The sequence below is a fragment of the Eptesicus fuscus genome, chromosome 13 (assembly GCF_027574615.1).
Source record: "Eptesicus fuscus isolate TK198812 chromosome 13, DD_ASM_mEF_20220401, whole genome shotgun sequence".
NCBI classification, from domain to species: Eukaryota; Metazoa; Chordata; class Mammalia; order Chiroptera; family Vespertilionidae; genus Eptesicus; species Eptesicus fuscus.
This window is the reverse complement of record NC_072485.1, coordinates 33310946-33328384: the sequence shown is the minus strand read 5'-3', so window position 1 is coordinate 33328384 and position 17439 is coordinate 33310946. Positions and strand designations below refer to the sequence as shown.

At 41.9% G+C, this 17439-nt stretch overlaps 1 pseudogene; it reads left to right on the top strand.

Annotated features, from left to right (window-relative positions):
* The first annotated feature begins 1085 nt into the window (after nt 1-1085).
* LOC103293638 (60S ribosomal protein L13a-like) lies at nt 1086-1668 on the top strand (annotated as a pseudogene).
* Nucleotides 1669-17439: the final 15771 nt, after the last annotated feature.

Genomic DNA, 17439 nt, shown 5'->3' with positions numbered 1-17439 from the left:
ATGTTCTATATTGACAAGGGATGAAATGGTGCCTATAACAACAGGATATAGCTTATTCTTTCCAACATGTTACACCATGATACCTTCACATTGCAAAATATCTTCTATCCCCTTCACAATTTTGCAAGCATTTCTAATTCTAGTGATTAATTATTTTTATATGAATTACTCCAACACCTTGGGCATTTTAGAAAATCATCTTTCCCTTGAATTGTTAAATCATGGGTAATCAAATCCCAGTCTCATAAATATTTGATTTAGCAAAAAACAATTGCTATTCCCTCCTGGTAACCAGAGTTCCTTCCAACTTATCTCTGGCCTCCTTCATTATCTTTTAGCATGGAGGGATTCCAGTTTCTTGTATTACTGCTATCACACTGGAGCTGTACTTTATGAGCTGACATCTACACCTCTATCTCCTGACATCTGAAAGGATCTTTGCTTGGTAAACAATACAACTGGATTCATTAAAAGTTTCTGACTCATAGCAACTCCATGAAAACTTCTTTTATCTTTCTGATGAGATTTCTTTCCTAGGCTCCTTTGTCTTGAGGATTTCAATCTGGTGAAGTTGTTTCTGTCTCTGAAAAAAAGGGAATTAGAATAATCTCCACACCCCAGATATATAGGAGTGACTATTAGTGAATCATAAGAAATGGAATGAAAATGTGGAAGAGAAAAATCAATTCAGCAAACACGGTGTAGTGTTTAAAAAATGAGTTCCAACTTGGGTTCTGAAACCAGACCCAGTTCAGTCTCAGACTCTACCACTCACTTGTTGCATGACTTTCAACAAGTTGAGAAAGTACCTAGGCTGCAATGTTCACATCTGCATAATGCGCACAAACTGTCTTCAAATATGCAGCAGAGGAGGAAAAATGTGCTAGACTCCCTTAAGTAGTGGAAAGTGCATGAAAGTCTGCCCTGGAAACATGGTGAACAAACTGGAAAAAACATAAAAGGGGTAAAACTGGAAGTTCCTCAATCATAGGTGGAGTAGATCCAAAGAAATCTGTTTTATTAATTTTTTAGCCCTATACAAAAATGGCCTGAAAAAATATTCTTTTCCCAGGCAGCTGCTGAACATGACAGAGGGGCAGGTCCTGGTGCTCATGGCCAAGGTCATGTCCTGGGCCAGGGCCACCTAGAGGCCATCATGGCCAAGCAGGTACTGCTGGGTTGGAAGGTGCTGATTGTGCCCTGTGAGGGCATCAACATTCCTGGCAATTTCTACAGAAACTAGTTGAAGTACCTGGTCTTTCTCCACAAGTGGATGAACATCAACCCATCCCTTGGCCCTTACCACTTTTCAGCCCCCGGCTGCATCTTTTGACAGACCATGTGAGGCACGCTGTCCCACAAGACCAGGCGAGGCACACCATCTTAGACTGCACAAGGTGTTTGATGGGATCCCACTGCTCTATGACAAGAAAGAGCAAATGGTGGCTCCTGCTGCCCTCGAGGTTGTGTGTCTGAAGCCTACATGGAAGTTTGCCTACATAGGGCACCTGGCTCCTGAGGTTGGCTGCAAGTACCAGGGAGTCACAGCCACTCTGGTGGAGAAGAGGTAGGAGAAAGCCAAAATCCATGAAAACAGGCCAAAGAGAATTGGAGAAGAAAATTGACAGATACACAGAAGTCCTCAAGACTCATGGACTCCTAATCTGAGCCCAATAAAATTGACTCAAAATAAGTAAATATAAATAAAATGCCCCCAAAAAACAAAAATCTCATTACTATATTAAAACTCAGCCTATGATTTCACAAATATGATGTGTGATAAAGACACCAGAATTGATGTAAGCTTATGAACGAAAACAACAGCCATGTCATAACACATAGTATGTCTTAAGAATTTTCTCTGTACTAAGGAACACGTTATGTATTTTACATGCACATTTATAGACATATCTCATTTTATTATGTTATATGCATACATACCTCATTTAACAACTCACAAAGAAGGCGTTATACACTGAGTGGCCAGATTATTATGATCTCTGAACGCATAATAATCTGGCCACTCAGTGTACTTCTCTTGAGTACCTCATTTATTTGATTTCAAAGATACTATAAATCATGCACCTGATCAGTTTTCCCCTTTGCACTGGCTGATAGAAAGCTCAGGGCAAATAGGTGGCTGATCTCCAGCAAAAGTCTAGAATACTTTTGGTACCCATTTGAGATACAAATTCACTGAGTGGCCAGATTATTATGCATTCAGAGACATAATAATCTGGCCACTCAGTGTATTCTGATCCCCACTTAGATGATATCTTAGCCTGGCTTCCACCAGAAAGCAGAACCTGAGGCAAGAGCTATGTGCAGGCCGTTTGAGGAGCGATGCCAGACAGTAGACATGTTGGATGGAGGAAAGAAGGAAATTCAACACAGGGAGATGCTATCTAATCATCCTCAATTGTGGTGCTCATCCCTGGCCGCCTTTCTGAAGAGACCATCCTTTCCTGTCCCACTGGTTGAGAAATGCTCCATGGGGCACCAACTGTCTCCTACATCCAGGTTATATATGTGTGAGTATTGAGCAGGCTCTTACATGAATGCTGGGACAGAAAGCAAGACACGCTTTACTGAGGTGCTGTGAACAGTAAAGCCGGTGGAAGCTTGAGCAGAACTATCTACAATAGCTATAGCTGGAAAAGAGAAGAACCCTAGAGGATTTGAGGCAATGGGTGCATAAGCAGAGTCCCATAAAAGGTAAATAGCTAAGACTTATAGAGGTTGTCTTGCCCAAGGTGACACAATTGAAAACACAAATCTGGTATTCTATTCTAGATCCCCTTCTATTTCTACTGTCAATATGGTAAAATAAAGAAGATACAGAAGGATAATTATTCAGATACAACATTCATAAATAAAAACCCATCCATGATGTAGCTCCTGTTTGCTCTTCAGTCTCACCTGCCACCATTTTGCTCCTCACCCCTTATGCTTCAGTCATAGCACAACATTCAGATGTCCTCAAGAAGTTAAATGGGCCGAAACCGGTTTGGCTCAGTGAATAGAGCGTCGGCCTGCAGACTGAAAGGTCCCAGGTTCGATTCCGGTCAAGGGCATGTACCTTGGTTGCGGGCACATCCCCAGTAGGGGGTGTGCAAGAGGCAGCTGATCGATGTTTCTCTCTCATCGATGTTTCTAACTCTCTATCCCTCTCTCTTCCTCTCTGTAAAAAAATCAATAAAGATATATTTAAAAAAAAAAAAGAAGTTAAATGGCTTTACCAAATTTACAACCTGCCAACCCCACTCTGGGCCCAAGTTCTTATCAGTACTGCACAATTCTTCCTCCTCTTCCTCTTCCTCTTCTCCCTCTCTTCTTTTTTTCCTCCTCCTCCTCCTCCTCCTCCTCTTTCTTGTAAAGAACTTTAAATGTTTTGTTCAATTACAGTTTGCTTTCAGTATTATTTTGTATTACTTTCAGGATAGCCATAGTGGTTAGACAATCATATACTTTACAGAGTGTTCTCAATATTTCCAGTACCCACATGGCACCATACAGTTATTACAATATTATTGACTGTATTCCCTATGCTGTACTTTACAGACGTGTGACTATTGTATAACTACCAATTTATACTTCTTACTCCCTTCACCTTTTTCACCCGTCCCTCAACCCTTTCCCCTCTGGCAACCATCAGTCCATTCTCTGTGTCAATGGGTCTGTTTCAATTTTGTTTGCTCATTTATTTTGTTCTTTAGATCCCACATATAAGTGAATTCATATGGTATTTGTCTTTCTCTGACTGCCTTATTTCACTGTGCATAATACCTTCTAGGTCCATTCATGCTGTAACAAATGGTAAGATTTCATTCATTTTTATGGCTGAGTAATATTCCATTGTATCAATGTACCCTAAGTTTTTTATTCACTCATCTGCTGATGGGTACTTAGGTTGTTACCATATCTTGGCTATTGTAAATAATGCTGCAATGAATATAGGGTGCATATTTTTTTCAATTTAGTGTTTTGGGTTTCTTTGGATATATACTCAGAAGTGGAATCACTAGGTCAAAAGGCAGTCCCATTTTTAATGTTTTGAGGCTGATCTCCAGCAAAAGTCTAGAATACTTTTGGTACCCATTTGAGATACAAATTCACTGAGTGGCCAAATTATTATGCATTCAGAGACATAATAATCTGGCCACTCAGTGTATTATGATTCCCACTTAGATGATATCTTAGCCTGGCTTCCACCAGAAAGCAGAACCTGAGGCAAGAGCTATGTGCAGGCCGTTTGAGGAGCGATGCCAGATAGTAGACATGTAAACCTCCATACTGTTTTCCATAGTGGCTGCACCAGTGAGTATTCCCACCAACAGTGCACGCTGTATTTTTGCTGCTTCCGTTAAAGCAAGCTAAGACTGCACCAGTTAACCCACAGGTCTACATACTTCATGACTAGCAGGAATCAGAAAATAAGCATTGCTCCAAGTTCCCAGTTATTAGTAGTAAAGGCACTGGCCGAGGATCCAAGAGCCCTGAGTTCTAGTCCTGCTGCCTCTAGCTCACTGTGAGACTTTGGGCCTTTCTACATTCCCTTGCTCTGGGTTTCAGTTTCCTAGTATAATAAATTATTGAGTTGAAACAAATCTTTCCCAAGGTTCTTTCCAACACTAATGATCTATGCATCTAAGTGCATTATAAAAATATATTTTAAATCTTCTATTTTTTTCTTATTGTTTTTCTTTAGAAAGAGGAAAAAGTTTTCGGTGTTAAACAGGGAGGCAGGATCAGATCAAACTTCTGGTTTGCCCTTCCATCTGGACTATGAAAGTCAATACTGCTAGGATAAGGCCTATAGAGTCAAGTGACCAGATCAGTTCAAACCTGAAGTTCATCTCATAAACTTCTTTCCAAATCTGGACATCTGTCCAATGAAACCACATCCTCCGAATATTCCCATAGTGTGTGTCCCACAGGCAAACGAATTGCCAGGGTAGAGAAAGACTAAAGAGGTCATTGTGTCTATGCTGTCTCCTCATTTTACAAGTGAGGTACTTGAAGCCCAGAGAGGGCGTGTGACTCTCCCAAGGTCCCACCATGAGCCACTCACTGAGATTAGAGCCCCAGTGTTTGGACTAAAGCTGGTGCAATCTTTCTACAGCATCAAGCCATCAACTTGAGGAGCAAGATAGTTGAAAAGAGCCCGGCCAGCATGACTCAGTGGTTGAGCATCAATCTATGAACCAGGAGGTCATGGTTCGATTCCCAGTCAGGTCACATGCCCAGGTTGCGGACTCAATCCCCAGTGTGGGGCATGCAGGAGGCAACTGATCAAGGATTCTCTCTCATCATTTATGTTTCTATCTCTCTCTCCTTCTCCCTTCCTCCCTGAAATCAGTAAAAATATATTTATAAAAAGAGATTGTTGAAAAGAAAGAAAAGTACTGGACTGGGAGTCCAAGATCTGGGTTTGAGTCCTGATTAGTCTGCTTTCCAATTACCTGACCTTCATTAAGTGTTGAAAGTGAAGATCACATAAGAAAGTTATGTGTAAGTGCCTACATGCCTAGTAACCAAAACCAACACATAGTGGATGTTTAATAATAAATGCCTTTCAAATAGGACTGCCTCAAGTTTCTATAGTAATATCTGGTTGAGGTAACTGATGTGAACATATATAAAATGTAGAGTTGTATAGAAATGATAAGAATTGTATTTTTCTATAGTAAAACAAATACTTTTTTTAGATGGGATTGCAATGGATGAGGGAACTTATTGCTTTCCATCTCATGGACAAGTTACAGCAACATTTATGCTCTTAAACTACCAATGCTTGCAATTCTGCATCCAAACTCAGAGTTGTGGACATAAGTATTCATCTTGACTTGAAAATAAAACCATTTTATCTGTACCAACAGGAAAGACACAGTGCAAAGCAGATATAATGAAATAAATAGCTTAAGTGTCAGCTATCACTTGCTGGATATAGCCAACTGAGCCAGCCTATCTCTGGAAATAATTCAAGATGCCCTTGAAATAAGAAAACATTACTTAAAATACTCCTAAATATTTTATGGACGCCAAAATATAATACATTGATGCTACAGCAGAGTCTTATTCCCTTAATGCTTATGGAAAAAAATCTGTGAAAATGCCTGTTAACCTCTCATGGGGTACGGCAGTGGGAGAGAAAATTACCACTACAGATGCCAGAATTTCAAGCACTCTGATAGAAATTTGACTTATACTGTCTCATTTAACTCTCTTTTGCCCTACTATTATTTCAATTTTAGAGAGATTGTCAAAATTTCCTAGACTCAAATCCAGGTCTATCTTTCTACTGCACACAATCAACCCACAAGAAAACACACAACCTCACAGGTACCACAAGCTGTACCTTTCAAATGGGTCAGGTCTAAAAGCCAAAGCTAAGATCTAAACCCTCAAAATGTTCTTTGGAATTTTGAAAGTTCCTTTGAACAACTAATTTTTTTGTTTTTGTGCTCTAAATAAAAAGTTAATAATACCTTGCTATGTAAAGAATTTTACAAAATATTTTTTATAAATGGCATAGCTAAGATTCAAATCCAACTTTTCTGATTCCAAGGCCAGCCCTCATCCCACCAGAACCTGCCTTGAGGGAATCTAAACCAGAGTTCAGGTACTTGGAGGATGACAACAGAGTCCTCCAAATAGTGAAACCTGCTTATTTATTGAGTAAATTTCCAGGGAAGAAAACAATTCCAACAGTATCATCTCCAGAATGGAGCCATGATAGAAGCTGGTGCCTTGATGAGAAAATTAACAAGCTAGGGATAATCATCTATTGTTTTCTAATTTCCTGAATATACAATGTATATTAGCCACTTGATGAAACCAACCCAAACCATAAACAGGAGCATAAAAAATGGAACCATGTTTAATAAGTTATGAAAAAAATTTTAATCCAGTAGAAACACTCTTGGGAATTAATATTAGGCTGGGATGGGGGGAGATCCCTGCATAAAAATCTATATGTGCATAGACATTTATTGCAATGCCATTTAAACTGTAAAACACTGAAAATAACCTACAAATCCAAAAATAGGGAAATTGTTTAGTGAACTGTGGTACACCAACTAGATGGTATTTTATATAACTGTTAAATGTAATATTTCTAAACACTGGATGGTTAAAGCTAAAAAATGTAGCATAAATTAAATTTAAAAAGAAAAATATTGCTATGCCATGCAAAAATAGCATGCATATAAGCAAAGAGCAGAAGAGAACATTAAAATGACAACTATTGATTTGCAAGGGTGACAGGATTATAGATGTTTTTAGTCTTCATTTTTTAATTTCCAGTACATTTATTATAACTTATTTCAAGTAGAGCTTAACATTATTCAAAACTGACTCTATTTCAGCCAAGTAACAGAAAAAGACAAGACATTTACAATCTCTTTGGGGAATCAGTGATTTTTTTTTAGCCACTGTGTGAAAGTTCTTGTAATTGATCTTTGCCATTTAATTCAATGTCACCCAAATTTACAGATCTTTGTTTCAAGGTAATGTAGATAAATGAGGCTCATGTTAGACTATTGACATTATCTTGGCACCTGTGCACATCAGCACTTTGGGTGTTTGATTAACATGTAATCCAGGCTTGGAAAAGCTAAGAACTTGGTGTAAGGTGTTATCTCTCATTTTTTCTAATTTGCATAGCAGCATAAAAGAACACTGAGTTTAGAATCGAGAGACTTAAAACCTATTGAGCCCTGGTTCTATAATACACTAGTTACATAAATCAATGTGCCCCTGGGTGCCTCGTAGCTCATCTCTGACCCATGAGGGTGAAAATCCCAGCCCTACTCACTGCCATGGCTATGATGAGACATAGATTCTCTGAAGAGCACACATGTGCTCCACAGAGCTCTGGGCCGGGGCACCCAAGACAGGAAGAGGTTTTCAGGTATTTCATAAATAATAAAAACTGCCACTGACTTAACACTGTCCACATGCCAGGCACTGTGATCAGGACTTTACATGCATCATTCAACTACTTTTAAAGTAAGTATTGTGCATCCACTATGTAATAGATGCTGATACATGCTAGGTACATGGAAGAAAGCAATTCCCTACCCTCATGGAGCTGAGATTCCTGTGGGGAAGACAGACAATGAACAGCAAACATAATTTAAACAGTAAATTACATGGTGTGATAGATGATGATTTGGAAAAAGTAAAGGTAAAATTGAGTAAAGGAGGTCCTGAGTACAGGGACAGGGGACAGAGGAGATTTTAAATGGGTGGTCTGGGACATTTGAACAAAGACTTGAAGCAGGAGCAGTTGGTCATGCAAATAGCAGAGAGAAGAGCACCTCAGGCAGAGAGCACTCGAGGGCAAAGAAACCAAGACTGGAGGTTCTTGAGATGTTTGTGAAAAAGTAAGGGGCTTCTGTGTCTGGAGTAGAGTGCGGAGGAGAGAAATCAATAAAAAAATGAGGTCAGAGAGGTAACAGGGAATCTGATTATACAGGACCTTTTAAAAGACCATTATAAGGACATTGGTTTTTATTCTGAGAAAAATCAGTTTGATCAGAGGAGTAACATGAACAATTTGTGTTTTAATTTATTGAGGATAGACTATGGTGGGCAAGAGTATGACCAGAGGAACTGGTTATGAAGCTATGACAGAGACAGTGAACTATCACTACAAATTCATGAACACTACAGAGGAGTGTAGTAGAGGAGAACAGTAGAGAAGCTGGTGAGGAGTGGTTGGATTCTGTATTTATTTTGAAAGTGAAGCAAACAATTTGCCGATGTATTGAATGTAGGGTATAAGAGCAAGAGAGGAGTCAAGGATAATTGCATGACTTCTGGCCTGAGAAGTTGGAAGGATCAACTGGCCATCTCCTGATGCGGGAAGGATTGACAATGATATTGTTGGGCTTGACAGTCTTCACCATAAACCTATGATATAACTAATGTCTGCATTTTACAGATAAGAAAACTGTTGCTTTTATGGTTAAGTGACTTACCCAAAGTCACACAACTTTCCAGCTGTAGAGCCAAGATGTAAGCCCTGGTCCCTCTGGCCCCAAAGTCTAACCACTTAAATGCTGGATGTTGCTGCTTTGCAAAGTGAAAGCCAGGAGCATCCAAGTTTCCCCATCAGTGGCCACATGATGAGAATCCCATAAATGTGTAAACATATGAATATTTTATTGATAATAGTGGTAAATGTAGAGGGGTTTCTAATACTGGGCATGATGTGAATTAAATGTCCAAAGACACTTGACTGACTCCTATTTATCCTTTTTTTTTTTATTATTTCAGAGAGGAAGGGAAAGGTAATGAAAGATAGAAACATCAATGATGAGAGAATCATTGATTGGCTGCCTCCTGCACGCCCCCTACTGGGGAATCGAGCCCACAACCCCAGGCACGTGCCTTGACCAAAATCGAACCCAGGACCCTTCAGTCCTCAGGCAGACACTCTATCCACTAAGCCAAACCAGCTAGGGCCTGTTTATCCTTTAGTCAGGGAGCCTTCATGGTGCCCATGACGTAGCACTCAGAATTATAAGTGAATCCTGTTCAGCCTCAATTATAACAACTGATGGGTCTCAACATGCTGGTCCAACACCTGGAGTAGTTGTTACATGGCTGATTCCCATTAGTACCATCTAAGATGCTTTTTTAAAATTCAGATTCCAAGCCCCATCTCCTCCCCTACAAAAATAGAATCTCCTGGGATGGATTCAGGAATCTTTATTTCACAGTGGATTCTTCTGCAGTCATACAGGCATATATGGTACATAAGAACTTCTGAGTGAAGCAAGAACAGTGGAGAACAGGTGGTTGGGCCCTATTGGCTACTAGGTTAGATGTGCTAGATAAGGGTAAAAAGGGTCATCACTCAAACTATGGCCCCTGAGGAGTAGCAGTGGCATCACCTGGGAGATTCTTAGAAATGCTGACTCAAGCCCCATTCTAGACCTACTGAATCTGAACTCGTGTTTTAGCAAGGTTACTGGCTGCTTAGTAGACACAGTGAAGCTTGAACATTGCTGTAACATACTTAACAACAAACTTTGAGTGGTCCCTACCCTGGGGCAGGTGGGTTCACTGGCTATTTATTAGACAGTCGACATTTATGTCCAGCTCAGTTGATACTAGACTGGATGCCTTATGTACTTGATCTTACTCCTCATGACCACCCTACAAAGTGGGAATCATTATCCCCACTTCACAGTTGAGGAAACCAAGGCTAACTGAGTTGTAGTAACTCACCAAAGGCCATTCAGTTTCAAAGAGGCAGAGCTGGGATTTAAACCCAAGTCTGTCTATATCTACAGCACATGTGCCACTGTACCACATTTCTTAAAATGAAGAGCAAATCAAAGGCTCAGCCAAACTGAGAAAAACTCATATGGGCAATCAGGTGAAAAATGGAGTTTGCTGTCCAAGAATGTCTGTAGTGGGATTCAGAACATGTCATTGAATCAGGCTTGTTCACCCAAGCCTTAATCACATTAGATAACTGCCATTACATTTTCATAAGACAGCAGGCCTGGCTACTCTCTATTGCACACATAGTGTGGCATCTGGCGTCTGGCTGGCTCTTGGGATGGTGTAGGCTGTGTTCTACATTAAGTGGGAGGTACCCTGTGCTATTTGTAATGAGTAAACTATTCCCTTGGAGTAAACTGTTCACTCATGTATGGTAAACAGAACCAGAACAGCTGCTTCGGGGTGAGCCAAGCAGTGCCATGTACGTAACATCAGGTTCCCTAGAATTTTGCAGGTAGCAGTAACAATCACCGAAAACTCTGGTAGAAGTCTTTGGAGTCTGAAAATACCAAGGACATTTATTGTTTCATTTCACTCTTAGAGAAGTCCCAAACGTTAGATATTTTACGGACAAGAAAATCGATTCAGAAAAATTGATGACTTCTCCAAGATCACACAGCTAGCAAATGGCCGAGCATGTACTCAAACCTTTGTCTTCTGATTTTAAGTCTTTTGTTGTTAACCCAAGACAATGAGTTTAAACTAGTTTGAGTTGAGCCCCAGAGCTAGAGGGAGTATAGGGGCTTTGCAAAATGGATGTACTGGAAGTTGTCACCCACTGGGAGAAACGTATTACTGCCAAACCAGAGTCTAAACATGAGTTTTTGAGGAAAGACAACCCTTTTGTTTCCAATGGCCAGGGAACATCCATTGGCTCCTCATTTCCTGAGGTCTTCGCAATGAGCTCGTACAACTGAACAGAGGTGAGGATTCCACTGATAGCAATGTTGATTCGCAAGCTCCCTTACTAAACTCAGGAGGCTTATTGGAGTTATTTCCTTTGTTACATGTAAAACTAAGTGCCCCCCTTCCCCACTCCATACACACTCCTTCCTGGCCTTCCCTATAAATGTGTAAATCAATTAGAAACATCCTTCTACTGGCTCAGTAGGTCAAGCACACTTCACTGTACAATTTCTGGGGAGCCAGAGGGGTCCTGGGCATTCTGCTACTCCTCTGCTTATAGGTCATTCTCAGATCTTTTCATAGTTAACACCATGTGTCCCTAGTGGTGTGGGTGACTGTACACCATGCACCAAGTGGAATCCAATGTGTTGATGTCATTCATTCTGGTGTTAGGAGATTTGGGAAGAGGAGAAAGAATTTAACCTGACTCCAACAATTGGAAAACCACAGGGGGAAGCAGCAGGTCACCAGCCAATTGGGATGGTCACTGACTGGGTAGTTATGAAAATTATACCTTCAAACATGGAAACTGCAGAGCAGCAGATCTGTAGTTAAAGGGCATCTAAAAAAAGATAAGAATGCTCAAAACATGAGCTTTTTTTACAAAATGGGGGTCTTTTTGAGCCCTACGGAAGAGTAGCAATGATAGATTATCCTGGAAACAGAGAGGCAGGGCAGCCCACCCCTCTACAGGACTTTGATACAGCTAACAGGGCACTGGAGTCCTTTGGAAACAGGGAAGGTGCATCCAGAGAGAAATCAGAATAGGCTCCTTTTATGGTTCTATTAGAGCCATAGCAAGATGTGAAATAGTTATCATGTGGCATATCTAACAGGAGCCTGAGGAAAACATCAGCAGAAACAAATGTGTTCATGCACAAAACTAGAATTAGACTGTCTCCAGGGTGGCTATCATAAGTCTCCAAGCCAGAGAAATCTTTAAAGGTTTGAATGGTTCATCTGCATGAAGAAGTATGCCATAGGCCTTGTTAAATGAAGCTGAATAGCCTGTTATGGGGACTATCATAAGACTCCCAGTGCAGAACAAGTTCTCTGGGTTGACTAAGAATAATGGGGAAAGCACTGCTGCCTGGAACTGGGTACTCGGTGGAATTGTGTGTGCATACCCCACTGAGGAGACTTCCCAGAAGCGGGGGCAATAATTAAAGGACACAATGCTGTACCACTCTGGGATGGCTTGCTCTCCTCACATGAGGATAACAAGACCCAATGGCAAGGGGGGAAATCCAGGCAACATGGCTTTGACTCAGGGAATGCTGGGTGATTTGATATGGGTAGAACCCTGAATTGGACAAATGGATCATGGCCTTGAACTTGCTCCTGCAGTCTGGAGTAAAGGGTTAAAAAGAGTCTATTCTATCCTCAAAGGGCAACCTACCTCTATTAGTGGTCCAGAGGATGAATAACTTTCCCCAAAGAGCTCCTCCTGAGTGTCCCAGACACTGGATTGGAATGCAAACTCATCACTAGGTGGAATATATATAACTCCTTATCAAACCCAGCTGTGGGATGCTTTATGGACATCCCTCTCGTACACATTACCATAGAATCAACAGAAAAAAATTCCATAAGAGAAATCAAAAAATTCCATAAGAGAAAACAGAAAAAAATTCCATAAGAGAAATCAGAATTTTCTTATTCTATCCCACGGTCAGGGGATAGAATAAGAAAAGACAGATCCGGATGACTTGGAGGTTGACTTCCTTCCCCCTGTTGGTAACTTAACAAGGCACTAGTTCAGTAAGTGTGGGTTAGCTCCAAAAACCAACATGCTATGACCAGTTTCTGAACTTTTCTGAAGGCTTCTTTTCCTAACATGGCTACATGCTCAACTGTTCCAGATTGCAGGAGACCACGGGGTTTCCCAGGATTCAGGACTTTGAGTGCAAAAACCTGAAGGCAGTCCTAGGCAAACCAGGATGCTTGGTCACTCTATCAACCAGGGACCTTCTATTCTATCAGTAATACAGTTGGCTCCTGGTTCTATAGTCTCTAAACATAAAGGAGATTTTGGAGGTAGAGAGAGCACCCCTCTCTCCTGGAACCCTAACTACAGAACCCAACTGAGCACTTCTCCCTGTGGGGTAAGGAGGTTATGGGGTATGTGCTCATCCACACCTCTTCTTGTAAATCTGTCCTGAATAAAATCTTTTTACATCTGCCCACTATGACACTGTGTGTGCACATCCCTTTGCTCCTGCCAAAGGAGTGAGCTTCTGAGATTCTGCCTCTGACTAGTGCACAGGCAGCAAGCAAGGCACGGAGTCCACAGGCTAGAGGAGTCAAGAAAGAGGCAGGAAGTCGCAGATCTACACCAACTCAGAGAAAAGCCACGTGCTAGAAGGGCATGAATCTGAACAACTGAGCAAGACTATACAGCAGAGCCAGCTCCCAGAACCACCCGTGGTTTGTTTTTCCCCCTAATTGACTCTGAATGTCTAAATGGCTTAGCCAGAGCGCTGCAGGTCATCATGACTCTAGAGCCCCCTACAGTCTCACTTTGGCCACGGCACTCATTCACGGCTCCTTGCAGACAAAGAAGTGCACGGTGGGACCCACTCCTTGGTCAGCAAACTGCAGCTCGTGAGCCACATGCGGCTCTTTGGCCCCTTGAGTGTGGCTCTTCCACAAAATACCATGTGTGGGCGCGCACGTACAGTGCGATTGAAACTTCGTGGCCCATGCGCAGAAGTCGGTTTCTGGCCTGGGTGAGTCTATTTTGAAGAAATGGCGTTAGAACACTCAAGGGGCCAAAGAGCCGCATGTGGCTCATGAGCCACGGTTTGCCGACCACTGCCCTAACCTATAGTCCTGGGCACTTTCCAAGAACAAAAGAAATCTTTAGCTTGTGGTACAGTTATCAGAGGGAAGTTTAACACAAAGTAGATGCAACAGCCAGAAGGTGGAAAGGCTTAAAAAAGCTGGTAGAGACCTGGCCAGGGTGGCTCAGTGGTTGAGCATCGCTCTATGAACCAGGAGGTCACAGTTCAATTCCTGGTTGGGGCACATGCATGGGTTGAGGGCTCGATCACCATTGTGGGGCATGCAGGAGGCATCCAATCAATGATTCTCTCTCATCATTGATGTTTTTCTCTCTCTCTCTCTCTCTCTCTCTCTCTCTCTCTCTCTCTCTCTCTCTTTCTCTGTCTCTCTTTCTCTCTGTCTCTTTCTCTCTCTCTCTTTCTCGTTTTTTCCCTTTCTGAAATCAATCAAAACATTTTTCAAAAAGCTGCTAGATAGTAGTTGTTTTCCAGATGTTATCACTTCGTGCCAGGATGATCAAAAACCTGCTACAAACCTATCTCCATGCTCACAGATGTTCTCCCTACAATCTGCCCAGCACAGGGCCATCAGTGTCATCCCACACATCACTGCCAGCAGGTGGCAGTGCAAGCACACAACAGTGATGTATAACTTAATTAAATGCGTTGATTTAAAACTTTAAAGACTCTCTCATCACTACTACTATGGTTTCAGTCTTCCTTTACCTGTAGAAACCTCTGTTGAAATGAATTTTGGGAGGAAACCTAAACCACAAAGGAGATGAGGTAGAGCTGCACTGGTTGAAGTGCCGAGGGAGCCTGGAATCTTCCTCGTTGCTCCTCCTCTTCTAGCAATGGCTTTGGGGGAGGGGGAGGAAACTGTGAAAAATGCTTGGAAAACCACTTACTTACAGGATGAAAGCAGAATTCTAAGGCCCTTCATAATGATTCTAGGAAGCTTCACCCTTCATAAACATCTTTGCTGCTAGCATTTTCTGCATAATTAATTGGCTATACGCCAATTAGTAACCACCTTTAGTAGCTGACTTCTCTTTCTCATGTCACACGCCCATCACCTTCCATGTTCCGTCCACCTTCCGATAAACTGATTGCCTCTGAATTTTTGGCTCAAGGTCCGATTCTAGGCAACCCAAACCAAAACATGAAAGCCATCAACCTAGAAATAGGAGTCATATAGTGGGCCTGTGTCAACATGAGTGCTCAGAAACAATGTGGCCAAATACACGGGCTGACCTCCTTCCCTATGAAAGAAAGCACATCAGGAAGTATTTTAAAATACTACCCCTGATACGCACAGAGCCAAACTGTCTGTGGAGCAGTAGCACATGTTTGCACACTTCACCTCAGAAGCTGCAATCCCTCTTCCTCCTGCCAGGTAAGAAGAGAAGAGCAGAGGAGACAAGCTGCCTGTGCCTTCCCGCAGTTATGGGATTCTTTTCTCTCCCTCTTCTCCTGCGTGGATTCTACTCTTATGTCAGTTCTCAACTTACCACAACACACATCACCCAGGGAGCCTCCTCTCGCCCCTTCCTTTCTCTCCCTCTTGCTGAGACAACGCCCTCCACCTCCTCAGTCCTCCTGTAATTGTCCCTCCCTATACTCTCCACTAGGATGTGAGTTCAGTGGACAGACACGGTGTTTTATCTTTGTGTTTACCCTCAAAATATGACACAGGGTCTGGCACAGAACCAATGCTCAAAAATTAATTTTTGCATGAGTAAATGAATGAGTGAATGAATGAATGAATGAATGCAACTTTCCAAATATCTGTCTTAATCCTCATTGTTTCTGATCTGGAGTCACATTCTCCTCCACTTACTGGAGTGACTGACCTAAACACAGAGGATATTTGTGTTACAAAGACTCCAGCGATCCCTTAAGAGGTCATTTTCACAGATAGGAAAACTCAGACCCAATACACGACAAGGCCAGCATTCAGCAAACGTGGCTTCTAGCATGTTTAGATGAGTGACCTTGAACAAATCTCAAATTAATTATCTCATTCAACAAACCTCCTGAATCTGTCTCCTCACCTACTAGTATAACGCTGAAATAATTGCATTTGCCTAACATACTTCAAAGAACCGTTTTTCTCCTTTCAATGTGTATTGAGCACTCACCAGGAGCCAGGCCCTCTACCAGGGACTGAAAATACAACTCAGCACTCAGCACTCAGACTTGCTCTCAGACATGGAGCTGATAATGGTGATGATCCAGCGAGACAATGAATGCATCCTGTGAAGGTAGAAACTTATGTTCAGGAAGGTGTGTTACCTGCCCCAGCTCACACAGCTGGTTAACAGAATAACCAAATGTCCAATACGAGTTTATTCTAAACAAAAGGCTACCTTCCCATCCCTACAGCTTCAGGTTCCCCTCTTCCACCTCCCTCCAGTATGGGGCTCCTATGCGCCTGCCTTCGCAGGATTTAGATCTTAGTGTAACTTTATATTTCAATCACAATCTAAGTTTGCCAACATGCTGGGTGGTATGGCCATAGTTAGCTAAACAGTAAAGGGATAAAATGTTAGGCACTCAACAAGTACTGGCCACATTGCATCAAATCGAATTGTTTCAATAACTTGGTTTCAGGAGACTTGGAACATCCAAAGATCTGGACCTTCAAGCACTCCAAGTGTGTATAATCAGTTCCGTTCCGTTCCATCCAATAAGTTTTTACTGACTGCCTATGATGGCAGGACACTGCATTAAAATGAATGACACAGGATGAACCAGAAGGACTAAAGAATATTTATTAGGACTAATTTTACATAAAAGCACTGTTGCCATGCCTGGTGCTTAGATGCTGCTGCCTGGTCAGTGCTTGTTGAGTGTGAGTGAAAGAATGAGTTCTCATAGTCCAGTTGCACTTGCCTTTTTCAAAGAATAGTTGCTCCGAGTTACATAGACGTTTATTTGGATCCCAGCTGCCCACTGAGTACTGGCTGTAACCTGGAGCAAGTGTGTAGCTCCTCTGAGTCTTGGTCTCCTCATCTGTAACATGGTGATAATACTGCATACACTCAACCACCCCCCCCCACCACCACCACCTTTTAATAGTCTCTTGAACATTTATAGGAACCAAAGTTTTGAGAAAGTAAGAGGGAGTTTGGTGCTGAATACACCACTGACAGACTTTAAAGCTCTCTTTGCACCCCTTCTTCCCAGGCTTTTGAGATTAGTCCTTGGAGCACAGACTGGGACAGGGTCCTGTCTGCAAAGCTGACCTGCTCTGTGACTTTGGGCAAGTTCCTTCGTCTTTGCAAGGTTTACTTTCTTCATCCATAAAATGGGGGCAATGTTTACAGCTAACTCACAGGATTAGTGTGAGGACTAAATAAGATAACGTGGGGAAAGCTCCCCTCTCAGTGCCTGGCATACAGTAGGCATCCAACAAATACTAGCCCCCCTCCCTTATGCTGCCTCCTTC